Source organism: Thermobia domestica, chromosome 18 (assembly GCF_964235325.1).
Source record: "Thermobia domestica chromosome 18, izTheDome1.hap1.1, whole genome shotgun sequence".
In the NCBI taxonomy this organism is placed as follows: domain Eukaryota; kingdom Metazoa; phylum Arthropoda; class Insecta; order Zygentoma; family Lepismatidae; genus Thermobia; species Thermobia domestica.
In genome coordinates, this window is record NC_137471.1 from 149,570,357 (window position 1) to 149,594,511 (window position 24,155).

General features: G+C 33.4%; 1 long non-coding RNA gene across 1 annotated transcript in view; it reads left to right on the forward strand.

Moving 5' to 3' along the window:
• The window catches only part of LOC145674904 (uncharacterized), an 81,931-nt gene extending 69,468 nt beyond the window's left edge, over window positions 1-12,463 (forward strand). The window contains exon 3 of the long non-coding RNA XR_014129060.1: window positions 12,110-12,463. This is a non-coding gene — a long non-coding RNA (uncharacterized LOC145674904). The remainder of the gene's footprint in view (window positions 1-12,109) is intronic.
• The last annotated feature ends 11,692 nt before the right edge of the window (window positions 12,464-24,155 follow it).

Below are 24,155 nucleotides of genomic sequence, written 5' to 3' on the forward strand. Positions count from 1 at the left end.
CGTCTGTCAGTGTACCAGATTTAATATATATCCGCGTTGTTTTTGTTTAACTGGAATATAATTTTAAAAAATTGCGTTTTTAAAAATCAAATTGGACTCTTCTTATATCATAAAATTACACATACAAGTCACTTGTATATTTTCTGCACACTTAAGCAAACCAGCTGGAAATAGAACAGAAAATGACAATGGAAAATGCCGCGGGTACCACGAACGAAAAAATCTTAATGAGAAGTAATATTTTAAAAATTAAAAGTGTAATAGGTGACCTTTATGTTTTAATAGTGTTTTCTTTATTCATTAAAAGAAACAAACAAAGAAACAAAAAAACCGTAACTTTCCATACTTCTTACACAATAACTGTATGATCCCTCTTTTCGCGCAGTAGCTTTCTCGTGTACTGTACATGTGAGCACGTCAGGAAATCGAATACTATGGACAAATGGTTGTAGTAAAAACAAATGTCTCGCGAGGAATAAGGATAAAGTTGAGTAAGGCTATACCATAACCAAAGAAAACAGTCCTTCTTATTAGTCCTTCTTAAAAACTTTTTTTTATTTTTATTTTGCTCAGTTGTTAAAGATTTCATTAATCTGAGTGTAAGACAGATAAAATGAACTAACTTTTATTCAGCACGCTCTCGTGAACGAACAAGACATGAATTAATGCGATCTCCTAAAGCCACTGTGAACACCTTGTCCAATATATCTGGAATGATCATCTCTACGCTCTGGACAATTCTTTAAGTCATCTACAAGGGCGCCCATGTTTTGGTTTCCAAGGGGGTGCAATATAAGCGACATTTCAAATGTAGTCTCAATTTTTGCAGTAACTATTCTAAAATATCTATTGGGTTTTCCATCTTCCGAAGCACATTTCCTCTAAACGGGGGGAGGCGAGCGCCCCACCTTGCCCCTACCCTGATGGGCGGCCTTGTTACATGATTTTTGATAGAACTTTTTAAAGGAATCTCCACAAAAAAAAAAAAAAAAAAAAAAAAAACATGGAGGAAGATCTTGACTATTTGATGGCCATTCGACACTTCACCCCTTAGAAAGAAGTCATTCCTCAAACTTCTCTTTTAAAAGATTTATAGTTGTAGTCATATAAAAAGGTGGCGTGGATATTTATTGTGGTTTTCAAAGTGATTTTGGGACCGGAAAGGGGAAGTTGTAGCCCCACAAGGACCACCGGCACATGGAAATAGCTTCTGAGCGTAAATTCTGTGATATTAGTGATTATTTTTACGCTACCGGCAATAACACAAATAACGAAAAGTTGGAATTTTTCATGTCGCTACTGGTACCCAATATAAGAAGGAATGGCCGTAATAAAATTCCAGACGCATGCACCATCATAGGTACAAGCGAAAGAGTGTTATTGTATTTTCTAATTAAAAATGCAAATTTACTGCAAAATTCCTACAAATAATTGGAGAAAACTGCTTTCAATATTTCACATTGACACTCTCATTAGGCAAAAGAAATTCTGAGTCAATGCCCCTAAAAGAAATCTACACATGGGTATTATCTTATTGTCACTTAACAATTCTTATAAACAAACATTTTTTCTAAAATAATGCCAAATTTTACATTAATTATTTAAAAAAAATGCTTCTGCCATTAGGGTAAGAACAATCATATTGAATTTATGATGATTTTCAAAGAGAGCTGTAGTCCCATATTAGTCACTGGTACATAAAAGTAGTATGGAACATTAATTCTGTGCATCTTGCAACTAATTTGACACTCATGAGCAGTATCAATATAAAATTTGGAATTTCAGTAACCCCCTTATGACCCTCAAAGGTACCAAATTACCCACCGTGCCCTGTGCCTCCTGTTACCAAAATAATATTCCAGATTGTTACTATCAGAAAGCCAAATTTCACATTAATTGACAAATTATAGCTTCTTCCGTATGTCCCTGCTAAGGATATTTATCGGGAATTTTTAATGTGATTTTTGGAAGGGGGGCTGCATCTCAATATCAGTCAATGGCACATACAAGGAATATCGGAATATTAATTTTGTATTATTTTTGACCAATCTGACACAATGGAATTTCCAAAATAAAATTTGGAATTTTTATAAAGATCCACAACTTATGCTTCACCCCCTGTGCCCCCCCCTAAGGCGGTACATTACAAAAATAATATTCCTGATGTGAAAAACGCATACCTTTTTGCTACAACGAAGCAAATTTCACATTAATTAACAAAGAATGACTTCGTCTCATATGTCCCTACTAAGGATTGTGGAGATTTTATGGTGATTTGTTTATTTTTGAAAGGGGGCTATAGCCCCATATAAGTCACTGGCACATTCAAGGAACATTAGAATATTAATTCTGGGACAGTTGTGAAAAATCTAACGCTCACTGGCAATTCCGGATCATAATTTTGAATTTTTATACAAATCCATCTTCTAATGCTTCGCCCCCTGTGCCCCCCTAAGGCGGTGCGTTATCAAAATAACATTCCAGATTTCAAAGACGCATACTTTTTGGCTACAATGACGACAAATTTCACGTTAATTCAAAAAAAAAAAAAAATGCCTGCTTTTCGTATGTCCCTACGAAAGATATTTATGGTGACTTTTTATTTTTAAAAGGGGGCTGTAACAGGGGCGTCATTTCAGACTTTGCTTGAGGGGGGCAAGAATACTACCGACATAAGAATTTCACCTTTTGTACTAGTATATTAGTAAACAATCGACTAAAGTATATGTATTCCTCAAACTCTTGGGGGGGGCAATTGCCCCCTCCTGCCCTCCCTAAATGACGCCCCTGGGCTGTAACCCCATTATCAGTCACTCTTACATGTAAGGAGCATTGGAGCATTAATTCTGTGACATTTGTGATTAATCTGACGCTTACTGGCATTCCGAAAATAAATATTTGGATTTCGGTAACACATCATCCACCACCTTTTTACGTCCCTTGCCCGCCAAAAGGGTGACCTTCCCAAAATAATGTTTGAAGTGGCTTTACTAGCTTCGTGAATGAGTGTTTTGTAACAAATACAACTCATTTGCTCCAAAATCTTAACGAATAATTATTGGAGAAAGCTGCCTCCAAAGTTTAACATTGAATCTGCCATAAGGAAAATGAACTTTCGTGTTTACACCCGTAAAAGAGAGGCTAAAAAGCAATATTCTCTTATTTCCTATAGAAATTCGAAACATTCAGATATTTTTTAATAAGAGTGACAAATTACACATAATAGTTTGAAAACATCATCTTCTTCCAGTGCTGTAGAAAATTACACGAATTATGGAACAGTATATATATATATATATATATATATATATATATATATATATATATATACAGTGGCGGATCCAAGGGGAGGGCTATAGGGGCTATAGCCCCCCCCCTTGACGCTCAGGTTTACACTGGATAAAATGGGCTTCAATCTTGGTTTATACTGGATAAAACGGCAAACTATTGTTTAGCCCCTCCTTTGATCATATCCTGGATCCGCCACTGTATATATATATATATATATATATATATATATATATATATATATATATATATATATATATATGGTGTTAATGAACTATACCGACAAACTGTAAGAAGTGATACCTCACATCAAAATAAGAGATAAAGTTCATATGGACCTATGGCAAAAAGTGCATAGTTTGAGTGCTAGAGCTGTCAAAATTGCTAAGAAGCCAAATTTTGTTCAGATGAGCAGTGACATTTGCGATGATGTTTAAATCAAAATTCAGCGCCAAAACTTGGGGGAGGGGTGGATATATAAAAATTTAAAAAAAAAGTGGCCAATATTAGTGTCGTATCCATAGTTTTCGGAGTGGCTGAGATGAAGAGTGACATTTCCGATGCCGTTTAAATCCAAATTGAGCCCCCATTTTTTACTTCTAAAAGGGGAAAGTGACATGTAAAAGTAATTGAAAATGACTGATACTGGTGTCGAAATCATAGTTTTTGATGTCCCTAAGTTCATTGGTGACAGTTTTGGTGCCCTTTTTGTCCAAAGTGAAACGTATTGTTCCAGTACGAAAAACGGGAATTATGCTAGGCTTTAATAATAACGAACGGAAATTTCATATGTTAATTTCTTTAATGTATTTGTCACTGCTCAAATTTACGCACTTGTGCTGTGTATGTGTGTATATGTAAATATGATCATCTCTTTTTTTTAAGTTGTTCGAAAGATATACAAATAATAAAGAAGGATTATTTTATCAGAAAACTGAAAAGTAAAATGAAAAACTGTTGCTTTAAGTATTTTTCCTGCTAGCGAAATATATTGTATACATATATGCTGCAGACATGTTACAGCAAATAAGATCAGCATCAGGCGAACAAAAATTTGTTTCTATTTTCGGGTTTTACCAATATTTCCGAACAAAAGATTTTTTTCTAATGGGTTGAAATTTTCCGAAAATTTTACACAGCACGAGGATAACACGTATCTCCATAATATATATATAAGATACTGGTATTAACTAAACTGATTCTGGCCTGTTATTTAACACTTTCCCGCCATGAAACGGTAACTTTATAAGATTACTGAAGCTAATTTAAATCTGTCTATATTAATTAATCTAATTAGGATTATATTTTAGGATGTTTTGTAGCCATAACTCCATTCTATCACGCTGCTAACTTTAAAGGCGTAGTACAAATATATTTGTTGACACTAAAGTTCCCTATTCTAATACAAGCAACAAAACTACTCAATGATCTTAACTGAAAATTAGTAAATATAAAATAGTTTTCATTTTAAAAACATAATGTAGTAAAATATTGAAAATTTCAATGTTTCCCAATTTTTAGGGATTTTTTCAAGTTCGGGAAGGAAAGCTGTCGAAAACCGTTTTTTTTTTACCCAAAATTTCCGTTTTTTCCACCAGGAATTTACAACACTATTACGGAGTATTCCTTACAGGGTGTAATTCTTAGATATGCTCTCAATAGAGTTTTCAGATATACCCTGATTTCTAGGAGGATACAAAATAGTTAGATACAAAACAGGATACAAAATGTTTTTTTGTGTTCTGAATAATGTGTGATGCTATGTATTTCGTCACGGTATATTTCACGTGTTATTCACTTATAAGCGTGAATGAAAACATCGCACCATGCGTTTTCCCGAGTACGAGAAACCGTGCTACTGACGATCCTTAACATATGAGTGACTTCCTTTACGCTGATAATGACCACTATCCACAGTTTCTGGAATTTGAAATAGGGCCTGTTGATATTTGGCTTTTTCGCAATTATGGACAGCCCTAGCTCTGAAATTATGCCATTTTCCCTACAGACCCATATGAACTTTTTATCTTATTTTGATGTAAGGTATCACATCTTACAGTTTGTTGGTATAGTTCATTAACACCCTTTGTATACCACATTTTCTGACTTTCGAGTAAGTATGAAAAGGAAGTTCATCATTCCTATGCAATTCGATACAATGACACATACCAAACAAGTTTCCCTTGTGGCTTAATACCAATCCAGTCCACCTAATAACTTAATTTCATCAGAAGTGAGAATTATCATGATGTTCGCTAAATCCTATCATACAATGGTAAAAATGAAATGAAATCCTTAAGTTTTATGTCCCACGGTTATGCCGGTTAGGCTAAAAGAGACAGTTATGATAAGAGATGAGTGAAATGGTGGAATGAAGAAAGTGGGAGGAAACTGGAGATCCCCGAAACAACCCACGAGCACGGTGTTTTTCCACCACAAAGTCAACACGGCGCGAGCTGGGATCGAACCAGGGATCCGAAACACCGGAGGTGATCGCTCTAGCACTGAGCTTCCGCGCCCCCCATATATCATGGTAAATATAGTGCTTATTTCGCTTCTTAATATTTTGTATGGCCGGAAATTCTTTTTTATTTTATTCATTGGAGGCATACTTTCTTACAGATTGATACTGGTCTTCAACTAAACACATGTGGTTTATTGTTCAACAGCAGCCCTCCAACTCTGCAAGTAAACAAGTTACCACCAAACGGAATCTGTAATCAGAGGTCCCTACAGAGGTTCATACTTTTCTTCACTGAATAGTTTTAAGCTCTTTCCTTTTTTATAGTAGGCAATAAAAATAGGAGAAGAACAATATTACTTTTCTGCGGCAGTGTGTCATTTATTTGAGCAAAGCTATGGTAGTCAAAATTTGCAGACACTCCTCAAATAACAGGAAGAATCCCACAGCTATTTACAAAGGCAATCGGAAAAACAAGTTCATTTCTCTGCTTTCACGGAATATTTACACGTGTAACACTTTGCGTGCTGAAATTAATAATAATAATAATAATAATAATAATAATAATAATAATAATAATAATAATAATAATAATAATAATAATAATAATAATAATAATAATTGTGAATATCTACAATATATTATCATTATTCATACTTTATCTTATTTCTGACATAATACATAATACATAATTTTGTCTTCTTCAATCACAAGCCACTGTTGTGCTTATACGATTCAAATTTCTCCTCAATATCGTTCTGCCTATTTATTCAGTATACTACTAGACTAATATTCATTCACAACAATTCTTTGATCCAATTTGTTTTGTATATACCCACACTCATGTCCAGTTCCATCTAAAGAAACTAGTATAAAACAATTTTGTTACCAAGCGTTATAGTAGTGTATGATTGAATTCCGGATATATGAAGGCCCATAAATATGCAAATTACATATGGGCCGTTAAAATTAGTAAAATATGCATTGGGCCGCGGAAAACTTTGCGTTTGAATCAAATTTACTGGAATCCCGAGAGAACAGTTCGCAAATGTAGCATAGATTGTGTCTTAAGTTACTCATATACAGACCATGACAATAGTCTAGGAGACAAAGTTTGTGTTTGTCTCGTATCGAAAAAGTATCGTAAAAGTGGTGGTCTCTTAGGAAGTGTCGGAATAAAATACACCGTAAAATAGACTACAAAAACAATTTGCAATCATAAGAATGACTAACTACTCACATTGTCGTTAATTTAAAGTTGTGAGCAATTCCCCGAAAGAATTCCTCAAGAGATCTTTCGTTTGTGTAATAATCCACACACAGGTTCCTCAATCTATGCTGCAGATCAACATAAACCTTTTTAGTTTTCTTGACGGGGTATTGTCCTCTTTCGCACTAGGAAATGGTAGAATGAACGGTGGAATTCTCTTTCTGTAGGCTTTGTATGAATTTCCATACCGTTGGGTGGTTATGTCCAACCAAACGGAAATACTTAAGATTCCACCCCTCACATAAGTTATTTGTGCGAGGATTGTTAGACAAATTTGCCACATCAGAAATCCAAACTTCCGGTGGAAATCTTGGTGGCACTCTCTTAATTCTTACATCAGAATTCTCAGAATTGAAATATTATTAGCAGTTCGAATTTTGGTACATAATGAATAAATCAAAAATTTATGCCGAAATCTTCATTTACCAAGTAAGAAACAAAATAGTTTAAAACCCGAGAATTCAAATTATACTTTCTGCCTTTATGTCCTCCTGCCATTTCGTCCTCTGCCATTTCGTCCGCGTGCCATTTCGTTCTCCTGCCATTAACTCCTGCCATTATGTACCCTGCCATTTTGCCCTTCTGCCATTCTGACCGTTCCCCCTTGCTCTAGATCCATTGGATGTGCCTTGATATCGTCTCTTGGAAACATCCTAGGAACTGCGTTTCTTGTTAAATTGAGCATGCAACATTTTTGAAAGCGTTAACTCAACTTGATAATTATGTTGCATTTGTCTTCCGTATGGAAAGCTACGTTGATTAGTCGATGTCAAGTTTCTGTACAGTTGTGTGGGGGTGCGGGTCTAAGTGGAAAATGGAAATGACTCTTTCGTGCCTAAAAGTAACGCATTACTTTGGAAGTAGGGTAACAGTTACTTTTTGGGGACAAGTAAAGCGTGACATTTTAAAGGAAAGTAAAGTAACTTGTAACTTACCCAACACTGCCCAGAATCGATTGCAGAAAAATGTTTTTCGCTGTCTATTATAATTTTTGTTCTATAATGATAATTGATAAATATTCAAACCAGTAATGCTGGGCTAACCTGTTTCTGTGAAGCTTAATCGATGGAGAAGTATCTCTTCCAGGGGCGTATCCAGGGGGGCGATCGGGGCGTCTTCTCCCCCAGAAGAGGAAACTTGCTTTTTTTATATATAAATAAAACCCATCCCATAGTTTGGAGCTCTTAAAAGTAGCTATAAGGTGCAGTATTACAACACCCCCCAGAAGTCTGTCCTGGATCCAACCCTGACCTCCTCTCTATATCTCTTACCGGTGTTGCTCTGAAACATAACGGGAGACGAACGGACGGACAAAGTCGTTCTATAAAACTTCCGACCTTTATGCATAGGTCATAAATTGAGGTCATAAATTTTGTATGTCCACGGGTTGAGGACCTCCTTTCGATAATCGAAACCAGAGAAAAATAAAACTTCAAAGTGAGACGAGGCGTGACTTGAAAAAAATACGAGGAGAGACAAGGAAACCTGATTTCTCCTGCATATCAAAATTTGAAATGGGGTCTATTACAGTACATTTCGCTATAGTCAATACTTACTGTACTATTAATATAGCGTTTATTATTCTATTCCTAAAGTATTCGATAAGCGTTCAGGGGAGACGATTATGATTATTGTGTTACATTGCTCCTATTTTGGGCAACGGGAAAGTCAATGAAAATTGTGTTGAAAAAAGGATTTTAAAAAGCTGACTGAAAGAAAGGAAAAGGAAAAGACCATCATATTCTTCCGTTCTTGATATAAGATTGACGGATGGGTTGTAGCAGCGGGCGGGTTGTCGGTTGAGGTTATTTGAATGTTGTTTTGTGGTTTCAGGGAAGACAGCAACCGAGCCTGTGAATTTCTGAAAGTATATAAAAGAAAGAAAGAGAGAGAGAGAGAGAGAGAGAGAGAGAGAAACTGTACTATACGTGAGGAAAGGAAATGGAGTGGCGTGTTTGGAGCGTGTCAATTATTACCTGTTGTGCAGCGGAAGTTGCTGTGAAACGAAAGGCGCAGAATGAAAAGGGAGGTTTGTAACTTTTGCCACTATTCACATACCATAATGGACCTGTTTTATTTGTCTTTTATTTTAAATTTTTCATTATTTTTTCATCTTTTTCTTACAGTGAAAACCAATACAAAAGTATCATTGTGTTTTACTACGTATGATTAAAAACAATGAGATAATATCTTTAGGTTTTTCGTCCAATGCTTCCCCGTACGCTTTGCGGCTGGTCTGTCGACCTCACTCATATATACTAGGGGGCGCCGTCGTATATTTCACCCCGGGCGCTGATTTTCCATGGCACGACGCCATCCGGCGGTACAATCTCGAGTGATTCAGATCACACGTTAAGATGTAGGTTAAAGTTTCATTTAACAGCACTGTTGAAGGTAAAGCTAAATTCAATTTATATGAACAAACGGGTGTCTCCTATTTAGAGTATTAGTCAGTGACTGTGTGGTCTTTTGATTTATACAGGTTGAATCAAAACGACACCGAAAAATGTTGGGAGTTGAGTCTTGACACCAAGAGAAGAAGAAAAGTATAGATCAACCTGGGTGCACAAATGCTTGCTTTCGGAGTTATAAGCTGCCAGGGCTGCTATCGGGGCCATCCCTCGTCCCCAGAAAAAGAAAGTGTTTTTCATATTTTATAAATAAAAAAAGCATCCCAGAGTTTGGAGCTGATTAAAAGTAAATCTAAGTAGCAGTATTACAACCTAACGCCCCTCTCTAGAAGTCCGTTCTGGATCCGCACCTGGGCCTACTTTAGTCGGAACAAACCGTAACTTAAGAACATTGGAATATTTAAATTTTAAATTAAATTGAATAAACATGTGTAATAATAAATGTTTTTTCACTGCTTTTCCACTTGATTGATTCTCCTTGATACCGAAAATGATTTTATATTTGGACTGAAGAGGAAAATTTGAGAGCCAGAGATAATTATGTGGTGTATGATTCTCCGGTCGTTTTTCATTTTAACATATGCGAACTGCTGAGAGTGGTTTCATGTTTTGTTGCATTCTGAAAACTAGAGCAAAGTGAAAAGCTGGATACTTGGCATGCGAGGTATATAACGTCTGATATTGACTATATGTGAAGTCAACAGGAAATGGAATGATAGAAAACCTGTAGTTAATGTTTTAATTAGAGCATGATAAAAATTGGAATTTTTAAATTTTAAATTAAATTAAATAAATATGTGTAATACAAAATGTGTTTTTCATTGCTTTTCCGTTTGATTGATTCTCCTTGATACCGAAAATGATTTTATATTTTGACTGAAGAGCAAAATTTGAGAGCTAGAGTTAATTATGTGTGGTATGATTTTCGGGTCGTTTTTCATTTTAACGTATGCGGACTGCTGAGTGTGGTTTCCTGCTATGATGGCTTCTGATAACAAAATCAATGTGAAAAGCTGCACTCTTAGCATACGAGGTTAATAATGTCTGATATTGACTATATGTGAAGTCAAAAAGAAATTGAATAATAGAAAGACTGTAGTCATGTTTTCATTAGAGCATGATTAAAAATTGGAACATTTAAATTTTAAACTAAATTGAATAAATATGTGTAAAAATAAATGTGTTTTTCTTTGCTTTCCACTTGATGAATTCTCCTTGATACCGAAAATGATATTATATTTTGACTGAAGAGCAAAATTTAAGAGCCAGAGTTAATTATGTGAGGTATGATTTTCCGGTCGTTTTTCATTTTAACGTATGCAGACTGTTGAGCGTGGTTTCCTGTTTTACTGCATTCTGATAACTAAAGCAATGTGAAAAGCTGGATACTTGGAATGCGCGGTTAATAATGTATGATACTGACTATATGTGAAGTCAACAAGAAATGGAATAATAGAAAGCCTGTAGTCATGTTTTGATTAGAGCATGATTAAAAATTTGAATATTTAATTTTAAATTAAATTGAGTAATTATGTGTAATAATAAATGTGTTTTTCTTTGCTTTTCCGCTTGATTGATTCTCCTTGATACCGAAAATAATATTGTTATTAGACTGAAGAGCAAAATTTGAGAGCCAGAGCTAATTATGTGAGGTATGATTTTCCGTTCTTTTTTCATTTTAACGTATGCTGAGAGAGGTTTCCTGTTTTGTTTCCATCTGATAACTAAAGCAATATGAAAAGCTGGATAATTGGCATGCGAGGTTAATAATATCTGATATTGACTATATGTGAAGTCAACAAGAAATGGAATGATAGAAAGCCTGTAGTTTATGTTTTAATTAGAGCATGATTAAAAATTAGAATATTTAAATTTTAAATTAAATTGAATAAATATGTTTAAAAGTAAATGTGTTTTTCATTGCTTTTCCGCTTTGTTGATTCTCCTTGATACCGGAAATGATATTATACTTTGACTGAAGAGCAAAATTTGAGAGCCAGAGGTAATTATGTGAGGTGTGATTTTCCGGTTGTTTTCCACTTTAACGTATGCGGATTACTGAGTGTGGTGTCCTGTTTTGTTGGATTCTGATAACTAAAGCAAAGTAAAAAGCTGGATAATTGGCATGCGAGGTTAACAATATCTGATATTGAATATCGGTGAAGTCAACAACAAATAGAATAATAGGAAGCCTGTTGTTTATGTTTTTACTAGAGAATAATTCAAAATTGGAATATTTAAATTTTAAATTAAATTGAATAAATATGTGTAATAATAAATGTGTTTTTCTTTGTTTTTGCGCTTGATTGATTCTCCTTGATACCGAAAATGATATTGTTATTTGACAGAAGAGCAAAATTTGAGAGCTAGAGCTAATTATGTGAGGTATGATTTTGCGGTCGTTTTTCATTTCAACGTATGCGGACTGCTGAGTGTGGTTTCCTGTTTTGTTCGCTTCTGATAACAAAAGCAAAGTAAAAAGCTGGATAATTGGCATGCGAGGTTAATAATGTCTGATATTGACTAAATGTGAAGTCAACAAGAAATGGAATAATAGAAAGCCTGTAGTTTATGTTTTTGTAAGAGCATGATTAAATATTGGAAAATTTAAATTTTAAATTAAATTGAATAAATATGTGTAATAATAAATGTGTTTTTCTTTGCTTTTCCGCTTGATAGATTCTTCTTGATACCGAAACTGATTTCATATTTGGAGTAAAGAGCAAAATTTGAGAGCCAGAGCTAATGATGTGAGGTATGGTTTTTGGTCGTTTTCTATTTTGACGGATGCGGACTGCTGAGTATGGTTTCCTGTTTTGTTGGCTTCTGATAACTTGAGCAAAATAAAAAGCTGGATGCTTGGCATGCGATGTTAATAATGTCTGATATTGACTATATGTGAAGTCAACAGGAAATGGAATGATAGAAAACATGTAGTTTATGTTTTAATTAGAGCATGATAAAAATTGGAATTTTTAAATTTTAAATTAAATTAAATAAATATGTGTAATACAAAAGGTGTTTTTCTTTGCTTTTCCGTTTGATTGATTCTCCTTGATACCGAAAATGATTTTATATTTTGACTGAAGAGCAAAATTTGAGAGCTAGAGTTAATTATGTGTGGTATGATTTTCGGGTCGTTTTTCATTTTAACGTATGCGGAGTGCTGAGTGTGGTTTCCTGCTATGATGGCTTCTGATAACAAAATCAATGTGAAAAGCTGCACCCTTAGCATACGAGGTTAATAATGTCTGATATTGACTATATGTGAAGTCAAAAAGAAATTGAATAATAGAAAGCCTGTAGTCATGTTTTCATTAAAGCATGATTAAAAATTGGAATATTTAAATTTTAAACTAAATTGAATAAATATGTGTAAAAATAAATGTGTTTTTCTTTGCTTTCCACTTGATGAATTCTCCTTGATACCGAAAATGATATTATATTTTGACTGAAGAGCAAAATTAAGGAGCCAGAGTTAATTATGTGAGGTATGATTTTCCGGTCGTTTTTCATTTTAACGTATGCAAACTGTTGAGCGTGGTTTCCTGTTTTACTGCATTCTGATAACGAAAGCAATGTGAAAAGCTGGATACTTGGCGTGCGCGGTTAATAATGTATGATATTGACTATATGTGAAGTCAACAAGAAATGGAATAATATAAAGCCTGTAGTCATGTTTTCATTAGAGCATGATTAAAAATTTGAATATTTAATTTTAAATTAAATTGAGTAATTATGTGTAATAATAAATGTGTTTATCTTTGCTTTTCCGCTTGATTGATTCTCCTTGATACCGAAAATGATATTGTTATTAGACTGAAGAGCAAAATTTGAGAGCCAGAGCTAATTATGTGAGGTATGATTTTCCGTTCCTTTTCATTTTAACGTATGCTGAGAGTGGTTTCCTGTTTTGTTTCCATCTGATAACTAAAGCAATATGAAAAGCTGGATAATTGGCATGCGAGGTTAATAATATCTGATATTGACTATATGTGAAGTCAACAAGAAATGGAATGATAGAAAGCCTGTAGTTTATGTTTTAATTAGAGCATGATTAAAAATTAGAATATTTAAATTTTAAATTAAATTGAATAAATATGTTTAAAAGTAAATGTGTTTTTCATTGCTTTTCCACTTGGTTGATTTTCCTTGATACCGAAAATGATATTATATTTTGACTGAAGAGCAAAATTTGAGAGTCAGAGGTAATTATGTGAGGTGTGATTTTCCGGTTGTTTTCCATTTTAACGTATGCGGATTACTGAGTGTGGTGTCCTGTTTTGTTGGCTTCTGATAACTAAAGCAAAGTAAAAAGCTGGATAATTGGCATGCGAGGTTAACAATATCTGATATTGAATATCGGTGAAGTCAACAACAAATAGAATAATAGGAAGCCTGTTGTTTATGTTTTTACTAGAGAATAATTCAAAATTGGAATATTTAAATTTTAAATTAAATTGAATAAATATGTGTAAAAATAAATGTGTTTTTCATTGCTTTTCCGCTTGATTGATTCTCCTTGATACCGAAAATGATGTTATATTTTGACTGAAGAGCAAAATTTGAGAGCCAGAGCTAATGATGTGAGGTATGATTTTTCGGTCGTTTTCCATTTTAACGTATGCGGATTGCTGAGTATGGTTTCCTGTTTTGTTGGCATCTGATAACAAAAACAATGTGGAAAGCTGAATACTTAGCATTCGAGGTTAATAATGTCTGGTATTGACTATATGTGAAGTCAACAAGAAATAGAATAATAGGAAGCCTGTTGTTTATGTTTTTACTAGAGCATGATTAAAAATTGGAATATTTAAATTTTAAATTAAATTGAATAAATATGTGTAAAAATAAATGTGTTTTTCATTGCTTTTCCGATGATTGATTCTCCTTCATACAGAAAATGATATTATATTTTGACTGAAGAGCAAAATTTAAAAGCCAGAGTTAATTATGTGAGGTATGATTTTCCGGTCGTTTTTCATTTTAACGTATGCAGACCGTTGAGCGTGGTTTCCTGTTTTACTGCATTCTGATAACTAAAGAAATGTAGAAAGCTGGATACTTAGCATGCGAGGTTAATAATGTATGGTATTGACTATATGTGAAGTCAATAAGAAATGGATTAATAGAAAGCCTGTAGTTATGTTTTCCTTAGAGCATGATTAAAAATTGGAATATTTAAATTTTAAATTAAATTTAATAAATATGTGTAAAAATAAATCTGTTTTTCATTGCGTTTCCGCTTGATTGATTCTCCTTGATGCCGAAACTGATTTTATATTTTGACTGAAGAGCAAAATTTGAGAGCCAGAGTTAATTATGTGTGGTATGATTTTCGGGTCGTTTTTCATTTTAACGTGTGCGGACTGCTGAGTGTGGTTTCCTGTTATGATGGCTTCTGATAACGAAATCAATGTGAAAAGCTGCACTCTTAGCATACGAGGTTAATAATGTCTGATATTGACTATATGTGAAGTCAAAAAGAAATTGAATAATAGAAAGCCTGTAGTCATGTTTTCATTAGAGCATGATTAAAAATTGGAATATTTAAATTTTAAACTAAATTGAATAAATATGTGTAAAAATAAATGTGTTTTTCTTTGCTTTCCACTTGATGAATTCTCCTTGATACCGAAAATGATATTATATTTTGACTGAAGAGCAAAATTTAAGAGCCAGAGTTAATTATGTGAGGTATGATTTTCCGGTCGTTTTTCATTTTAACGTATGCAGACTGTTGAGCGTGGTTTCCTGTTTTACTGCATTCTGATAACTAAAGCAATGTGAAAAGCTGGATACTTGGCATGCGCGGTTAATAATGTATGATACTGACTATATGTGAAGTCAACAAGAAATGGAATAATAGAAAGCCTGTAGTCATGTTTTGATTAGAGCATGATTAAAAATTTGAATATTTAATTTTAAATTAAATTGAGTAATTATGTGTAATAATAAATGTGTTTTTCTTTGCTTTTCCGCTTGATTGATTCTCCTTGATACCGAAAATGATATTGTTATTAGACTGAAGAGCAAAATTTGAGAGCCAGAGCTAATTATGTGAGGTATGATTTTCCGTTCCTTTTTCATTTTAACGTATGCTGAGAGAGGTTTCCTGTTTTGTTTCCATCTGATAACTAAAGCAATATGAAAAGCTGGATAATTGGCATGCGAGGTTAATAATATCTGATATTGACTATATGTGAAGTCAACAAGAAATGGAATGATAGAAAGCCTGTAGTTTATGTTTTAATTAGAGCATGATTAAAAATTAGAATATTTAAATTTTAAATTAAATTGAATAAATATGTTTAAAAGTAAATGTGTTTTTCATTGCTTTTCCGCTTGGTTGATTCTCCTTGATACCGGAAATGATATTATACTTTGACTGAAGAGCAAAATTTGAGAGCCAGAGGTAATTATGTGAGGTGTGATTTTCCGGTTGTTTTCCACTTTAACGTATGCGGATTACTGAGTGTGGTGTCCTGTTTTGTTGGCTTCTGATAACTAAAGCAAAGTAAAAAGCTGGATAATTGGCATGCGAGGTTAACAATATCTGATATTGAATATCGGTGAAGTCAACAACAAATAGAATAATAGGAAGCCTGTTGTTTATGTTTTTACTAGAGAATAATTCAAAATTGGAATATTTAAATTTTAAATTAAATTGAATAAATATGTGTAATAGAAAAAGGGTTATTCTTTGTTTTTCCGCTTGATTGATTCTCCTTGATACCGAAAATGATATTGTTATTTGACAGAAGAGCAAAATTTGAGAGCCAGAGCTAATGATGTGAGGTATGATTTTTCGGTCGTTTTCCATTTTAACGTATGCGGATTGCTGAGTATGGTTTCCTGTTTTGTTGGCATCTGATAACAAAAGCAATGTAGAAAGCTGGATACTTAGCATGCGAGGTTAATAATGTCTGGTATTGACTATATGTGAAGTCAATAAGAAATGGATTAATAGAAAGCCTGTAGTTATGTTTTCCTTAGAGCATGATTAAAAATTGGATTATTTAAATTTTAAATTAAATTGAATAAATATGTGTAAAAATAAATCTGTTTTTCATTGCTTTTCCGCTTGATTGATTCTCCTTGATACCGAAACTGATTTTATATTTTGACTGAAGAGGAAAATTTGAGAACCAGAGTTAATTATGTGAGGTATGATTTTCCGGTCGTTTTCCATTTTAACGTATGCGGACTGCTGAGTGTGGTTTCCTGTTTTGTTGGCTTCTGATAACTAAAGCAAAGTAAAAAGCTGGATAATTGGAATGCGAGGTTAATAAATTGTGATATTTAATATCGGTGAAGTCAACAAGAAATTGAATAATAGAAAGCCTGTAGTTATGTTTTCATTAGAGCATGATTAAAAATTGAAATATTTAAATTCTAAATTAAATTGAATAAACATGTGTAAAAATAAATGTGTTTTTTTTTTGCATTTCGACTTGAATGATTCCCTTTGATACCGAAACGGATTTTATATTGGAATTAAAGAGCAAAATTTGAGAGCCAGAGCTAATGATGTGAGGTATGATTTTCCGGTGGTTTTTCATTTTAACGTATGCGGACTGCTGAGAGTGGTTTCCTGTTTTGTTGCATTCTGATAACTAGAGCAAAGTAAAAAGCTGGATACTTGGCATGCGAGGTATATAATGTCTGATATGGACTATATGTGAAGTCAACAAGAAATGGAATGATAGAAAGCCTGTAATTTATGTTTTTGTAAGAGCATGATTAAACATTGGAAAATTTAAATTCTAAATTAAATTGAATAAACATGTGTAAAAACAAATGTGCTTTTCTTTGCATTTCGACTTGAATGATTCCCTTTGATACCGAAACGGATTTTATATTGGAATTAAAGAGCAAAATTTGAGAGCCAGAGCTAATGATGTGAGGTATGATTTTCCGGTGGTTTTTCATTTTAACGTATGCGGACTGCTGAGAGTGGTTTCCTGTTTTGTTGCATTCTGATAACTAGAGCAAAGTAAAAAGCTGGATACTTGGCATGCGAGGTTAATAATGTCTGGTATTGACTATATGTGAAGTCAATAAGAAATGGATTAATAGAAAGCCTGTAGTTATGTTTTCCTTAGAGCATGATTAAAAATTGGATTATTTAAATTTTAAATTAAATTGAATAAATATGTGTAAAAATAAATCTGTTTTTCTTTGCTTTTCCGATTGATAGATTCCTCTTGATACCGAAACTGATTTCATATTTGGAGTAAAGAGCAAAATTTGAGAGCCAGAGCTAATGATGTGAGGTATGGTTTTTGGTCGTTTTCTATTTTGACGGATGCGGACTGCTGAGTATGGTTTCCTGTTTTGTTGGCTTCTGATAACTAGAGCAAAGTAAAAAGATGGATGCTTGGCATGCGATGTTAATAATGTCTGATATTGACTATATGTGAAGTCAACAGGAAATGGAATGATAAAAAACATGTAGTTTATGTTTTAATTAGAGCATGATAAAAATTGGAATTTTTAAATTTTAAATTAAATTAAATAAATATGTGTAATACAAAAGGTGTTTTTCTTTGCTTTTCCGTTTGATTGATTCTCCTTGATACCGAAAATGATTTTATATTTTGACTGAAGAGCAAAATTTGAGAGCTAGAGTTAATTATGTGTGGTATGATTTTCGGGTCGTTTTTCATTTTAACGTATGCGGAGTGCTGAGTGTGGTTTCCTGCTATGATGGCTTCTGATAACAAAATCAATGTGAAAAGCTGCACCCTTAGCATACGAGGTTAATAATGTCTGATATTGACTATATGTGAAGTCAAAAAGAAATTGAATAATAGAAAGCCTGTAGTCATGTTTTCATTAGAGCATGATTAAAAATTGGAATATTTAAATTTTAAACTAAATTGAATAAATATGTGTAAAAATAAATGTGTTTTTCTTTGCTTTCCACTTGATGAATTCTCCTTGATACCGAAAATGATATTATATTTTGACTGAAGAGCAAAATTAAGGAGCAAGAGTTAATTATGTGAGGTATGATTTTCCGGTCGTTTTTCATTTTAACGTATGCAAACTGTTGAGCGTGGTTTCCTGTTTTACTGCATTCTGATAACGAAAGCAATGTGAAAAGCTGGATACTTGGCATGCGCGGTTAATAATGTATGATATTGACTATATGTGAAGTCAACAAGAAATGGAATAATATAAAGCCTGTAGTCATGTTTTCATTAGAGCATGATTAAAAATTTGAATATTTAATTTTAAATTAAATTGAGTAATTATGTGTAATAATAAATGTGTTTATCTTTGCTTTTCCGCTTGATTGATTCTCCTTGATACCGAAAATGATATTGTTATTAGACTGAAGAGCAAAATTTGAGAGCCAGAGCTAATTATGTGAGGTATGATTTTCCGTTCCTTTTCATTTTAACGTATGCTGAGAGTGGTTTCCTGTTTTGTTTCCATCTGATAACTAAAGCAATATGAAAAGCTGGATAATTGGCATGCGAGGTTAATAATATCTGATATTGACTATATGTGAAGTCAACAAGAAATGGAATGATAGAAAGCCTGTAGTTTATGTTTTAATTAGAGCATGATTAAAAATTAGAATATTTAAATTTTAAATTAAATTGAATAAATATGTTTAAAAGTAAATGTGTTTTTCATTGCTTTTCCACTTGGTTGATTTTCCTTGATACCGAAAATGATATTATATTTTGACTGAAGAGCAAAATTTGAGAGCCAGAGGTAATTATGTGAGGTGTGATTTTCCGGTTGTTTTCCATTTTAACGTATGCGGATTACTGAGTGTGGTGTCCTGTTTTGTTGGCTTCTGATAACTAAAGCAAAGTAAAAAGCTGGATAATTGGCATGCGAGGTTAACAATATCTGATATTGAATATCGGTGAAGTCAACAACAAATAGAATAATAGGAAGCCTGTTGTTTATGTTTTTACTAGAGAATAATTCAAAATTGGAATATTTAAATTTTAAATTAAATTGAATAAATATGTGTAAAAATAAATGTGTTTTTCATTCCTTTTCCGCTTGATTGATTCTCCTTGATACCGAAAATGATGTTATATTTTGACTGAAGAGCAAAATTTGAGAGCCAGAGCTAATGATGTGAGGTATGATTTTTCGGTCGTTTTCCATTTTAACGTATGCGGATTGCTGAGTATGGTTTCCTGTTTTGTTGGCATCTGATAACAAAAACAATGTGGAAAGCTGAATACTTAGCATTCGAGGTTAATAATGTCTGGTATTGACTATATGTGAAGTCAACAAGAAATAGAATAATAGGAAGCCTGTTGTTTATGTTTTTACTAGAGCATGATTAAAAATTGGAATATTTAAATTTTAAATTAAATTGAATAAATATGTGTAAAAATAAATGTGTTTTTCATTGCTTTTCCGCTTGATTGATTCTCCTTCATACAGAAAATGATATTATATTTTGACTGAAGAGCAAAATTTAAAAGCCAGAGTTAATTATGTGAGGTATGATTTTCCGGTCGTTTTTCATTTTAACGTATGCAGACCGTTGAGCGTGGTTTCCTGTTTTACTGCATTCTGATAACTAAAGAAATGTAAAAAGCTGGATACTTGGCATGCGAGGTATATAATGTCTGATATTGACTATATGTGAAGTCAACAAGAAATGGAATGATAGAAAGCCTGTAGTTTATGTTTTAATTAGAGCATGATTAAGAATTGGAATATTTAAATTTTAAATTAAATTGAATAAATATGTGTAAAAATAAATGTGTTTTTCATTGCTTTTCCGCTTGATTGATTCTCCTTGATACCGAAAATGATATTATGTTTTGACTGAAGAGCAAAATTTGAGAGCCAGAGTTAATTATGTGAGGTGTGATTTTCCGGTTGTTTTCCATTTTAACGTATGCGGATTACTGAGTGTGGTGTCCTGTTTTGTTGGCTTCTGATAACTAAAGCAAAGTAAAAAGCTGGATAATTGGCATGCGAGGTTAATAATGTCTGGTATTGACTATATGTGAAGTCAATAAGAAATGGATTAACAGAAAGCCTGTAGTTATGTTTTCATTAGAGCATGATTAAAAATTGGAATATTTAAATTTTAGATTAAATTGAATAAATATGTGTAAAAATAAATGTGTTTTTCATCGCGTTTCCGCTTGATTGATTCTCCTTGATACCGAAACTGATTTTATATTTTGACTGAAGAGCAAAATTTGAGAGCCAGAGTTAATTATGTGAGGTATGATTTTCCGGTCGTTTTCCATTTTAACGTATGCGGACTGCTGAGTCCTGGTCTTGGTCTTGGTCTTGGTTTTTGTCTTGCATGCAAGAGTCTTGCAAAAACTGCAAGACCAGTACTCTTGCGCTCATCGCTAATTTTCATGTGCACCCTTGTCGAACTTTACACTCCACTTAGGTGTTGTTAAGTACAGAATATTTTTTTTCCTTTCCAGGAAACATCAAAATTAATTGTGCTACTTCGTGATTCTCTACTTTTATTAACATTAATACAAAAATATATTTAAAGATTTAACTTATCTTATGATTTACCTGACTTCCTCATCCTCAAGGTATTTCTGTGATTATAAATTTTTGATTTATTTATACAGATTTGTGGACATTGTCAGCATCTACAATCTTAAGCCCGTCACTTATAAGTAGACTGCGGATCGATATGCACTAAAAGACGGTAAAATATGCATGTAAATATGCGTTAAAAATTACGAAAATATGCAAATATATACTAAAAATTGTAAATATGCACCATTCAAAAGTTAAAGTTAAATGAGGAATTTTATTATATGTAGAGAAAAAAAGGCGTATTACATGAACTATATATACTTGGTGTATAACTATGATGCATTTATGCTACAATATACAACTATGTACTTTTCGATGTTTTCTGGGAAAAGCCTGCCTTCATTTATTTGTCAAAACATTACTGTATATGGAAAATGTTCTTTCCATGTCACGGGTGGTTAAGAAACAGTATTTCAAAGAAGCAATGTTACTTGCCGATAAATCTGAAATTCGTGAGTCGTTGTTCTCAGGAACACTTTATTTACATCAAACAAGAATTTTATGCCAGAAATTTTCGCGTCTATTGACTGCGTTTCGAAGGAATTCTTGTCCGATTGGTCTTGGTGGCGCCTGTTTCGTTATTGAATCAAACTGCTCTAATGCACTACAAAGTCCTAATAATCGCTTTCTAATCTCGTTATGATTTTTGAAATTGAACTAAAATGGAAATGAAATGAATTTTTTTGAGTTTTACGTCCCACGGTTATGCCGGTTAGGCTAAATGAGCCGGTGATGATGAGAGACGAATGAAATGGTGGAATGAAGAAAGTGGGAGGAAGCGGGAGAACCCCAAGGAAACCAACGCACACGGTGTTTGTCCAGCACAAAGTTCACTTGGCGGGAGCAGGGTTTTAACCAAGGACCCCAAACACCAGAGGTGAACGCTCTATCACTGAGCCACTGCGGCCCCATGAACTGAAATGAGTATTGATAAACGCAAGGTCGCTTTTAATATTTTCAGCTCCGTAAGCCTCCAAAGCTTCTTGAATACATTTGGTTTCTTCGGGTTGAAACAGCTCGCAGGCAGTATGCGAAATTAAAACATACTTATATATATATATATATATATATATATATATATATATATATAGCTGTATATACAGTATATAAATTTACAAATAAAAAGAATGCGCCTAGTATCTGTCAATAAAGAATAAATTTACTCGGAGAAACATTTCTGGAATTAGCATATAATAAAAACTACCTAGCGAAATTGAACAGAACTCACATCATGAGGGACGTGCTAGAGGGTATGGTGGCAAGAAAGAGAGGGAGGGAACAAAATAGGCTACAAGTAATCGACGATATATAAATCGTGGAGTGCACTTAGCGCCCGTAGATTTAGCGCCCACATATAATATCGTATACTTAGCGCCCAGAAAATATTTGATGCTTATCAGTGTGCTAGGGTTGACCAAAGAGAGAACTAGTTTATATGTATATATGTAGTTTCGTACTCAAATCATCTATCCCATCCCCTCTCTTTTGACGACAAAAGAACAAAAATTTTTCACTTCAAAGATCCTGCCTAAGGGGTTTTAAAACTTCCTGCACAATTGTCATGTCACTTTTAAAACCCCTTAGGCAAGTTGAAAGAAATGTGTTCTTTTCTTCCTCTTCTGTTTATTACCGTCAGGTCTAACACTCTGACTTTTCATGTACATCTGTAATTACGTAAAATTTAATTACGACTTAAGAGCATTACCATATCACCTATGAGATTTTCGTATATGGATGTGAATTCATGTGCCAGCGTTATTTTAAAATTTGTATAGTTTTAAATAATAATAATTACACGCACCTTAATGCAAATACTACTGCATGGAAAACAGCAATTTTTTATGCACATTGCATAACTTCATTTCCTATCGTAAATACAGGGTGTCAAAAAATTCAAATGCCAAAATTTGCTGGGTAATTCTTTATATCAAATGAAAATAAAACGTTCTAATGAACATGTGTCAAGTGTTATAAGCCGCCCTAAACGCAATCAATCACATTTTAAACCCTAGTTTAAAAATTATGGAACATATCGTAAGTAGTTAAAGAAACTCGGCAAGAACTAGTATTTCCTCTATCTAAATATCCATACAAGGATACACTTTTAACCCTAGGACCACGGGCGGCGATTAGGGGGGGGCAAAGGCTGCCCCTCCACTTTTTGAAATGACCCATTAATGTATATAGTTTCATTTGGAAATATAAAGTTTTGTATGTATTATTGGTTCATAGAATACCAATGGTGCCATAAAATATTTGTCGTTCCATGAGTACGTATTGGTTATCTTTCCGTGAAGTTAAGAAAGCTACAGAAATTGCGTTTTAAAAATGCCACTAAAAATGGCCCAAAAATTAAGCCGTTGGAGCGAGACAATTCGAGCGTACTTTCATTTCATCTTACAAGGGCTCGATATGTTAGTAAGCCGCTATGGATCTAATTGAGATATCATTTCGCAAGAAAAGAAGTCCTTCACAAGTTATTCTTTAATTGCACAAAAATTGACAGTTCCTAAAACAGTTCTTTTCTTGAAAAATTGACAGTTCTTTTCTTCTTTCTTATAGTAAGGAATATTTTGATTTCATTTTTTTCAGTTTAACATCCTGTTCAGCAGCGAAGCTATATGAGACGTGAACTTAATTATTAACGTAGAGTCCGAACCACGTGAGCTCCCTCCGGGAATTGAACCAGGTCTCCCACGTCAAAGGTGCGTACGTTAACCACTTAGCCACGAAGGAGCTCAGTAAGGAATATATAATTTTGCAGTGTAATATACGAGTTTAGGGGTGTACATATACAGTTTTGTTATACAATTAAATTTAGTAAATTCAACATAATTCTAGGTTTTAGGATTATTTTGTATAACTGGAATGTGGAGTGACTAAGTATTGTTGAGTTTTCATGTATTCCAAGAAAATGAAAACTGTATCTAATGGCAACGAACATGTTTCGGGAAGCTGCAAAAATATTTCTTTGAATGTCGTAGTATATGCTTGTAGTATTCACTGTCTTTCTAAGAGTAATAATACATATAATAACATGCGTGGAATTAAAAATATAAGTTGTTCATTAATTTCCAGTTTCAATATAACTTTTGCAGAACAAGCCTTATTATCCATTACTATGATTATTTGATTAATATTATCCTTTCTATTTATTTGTTTT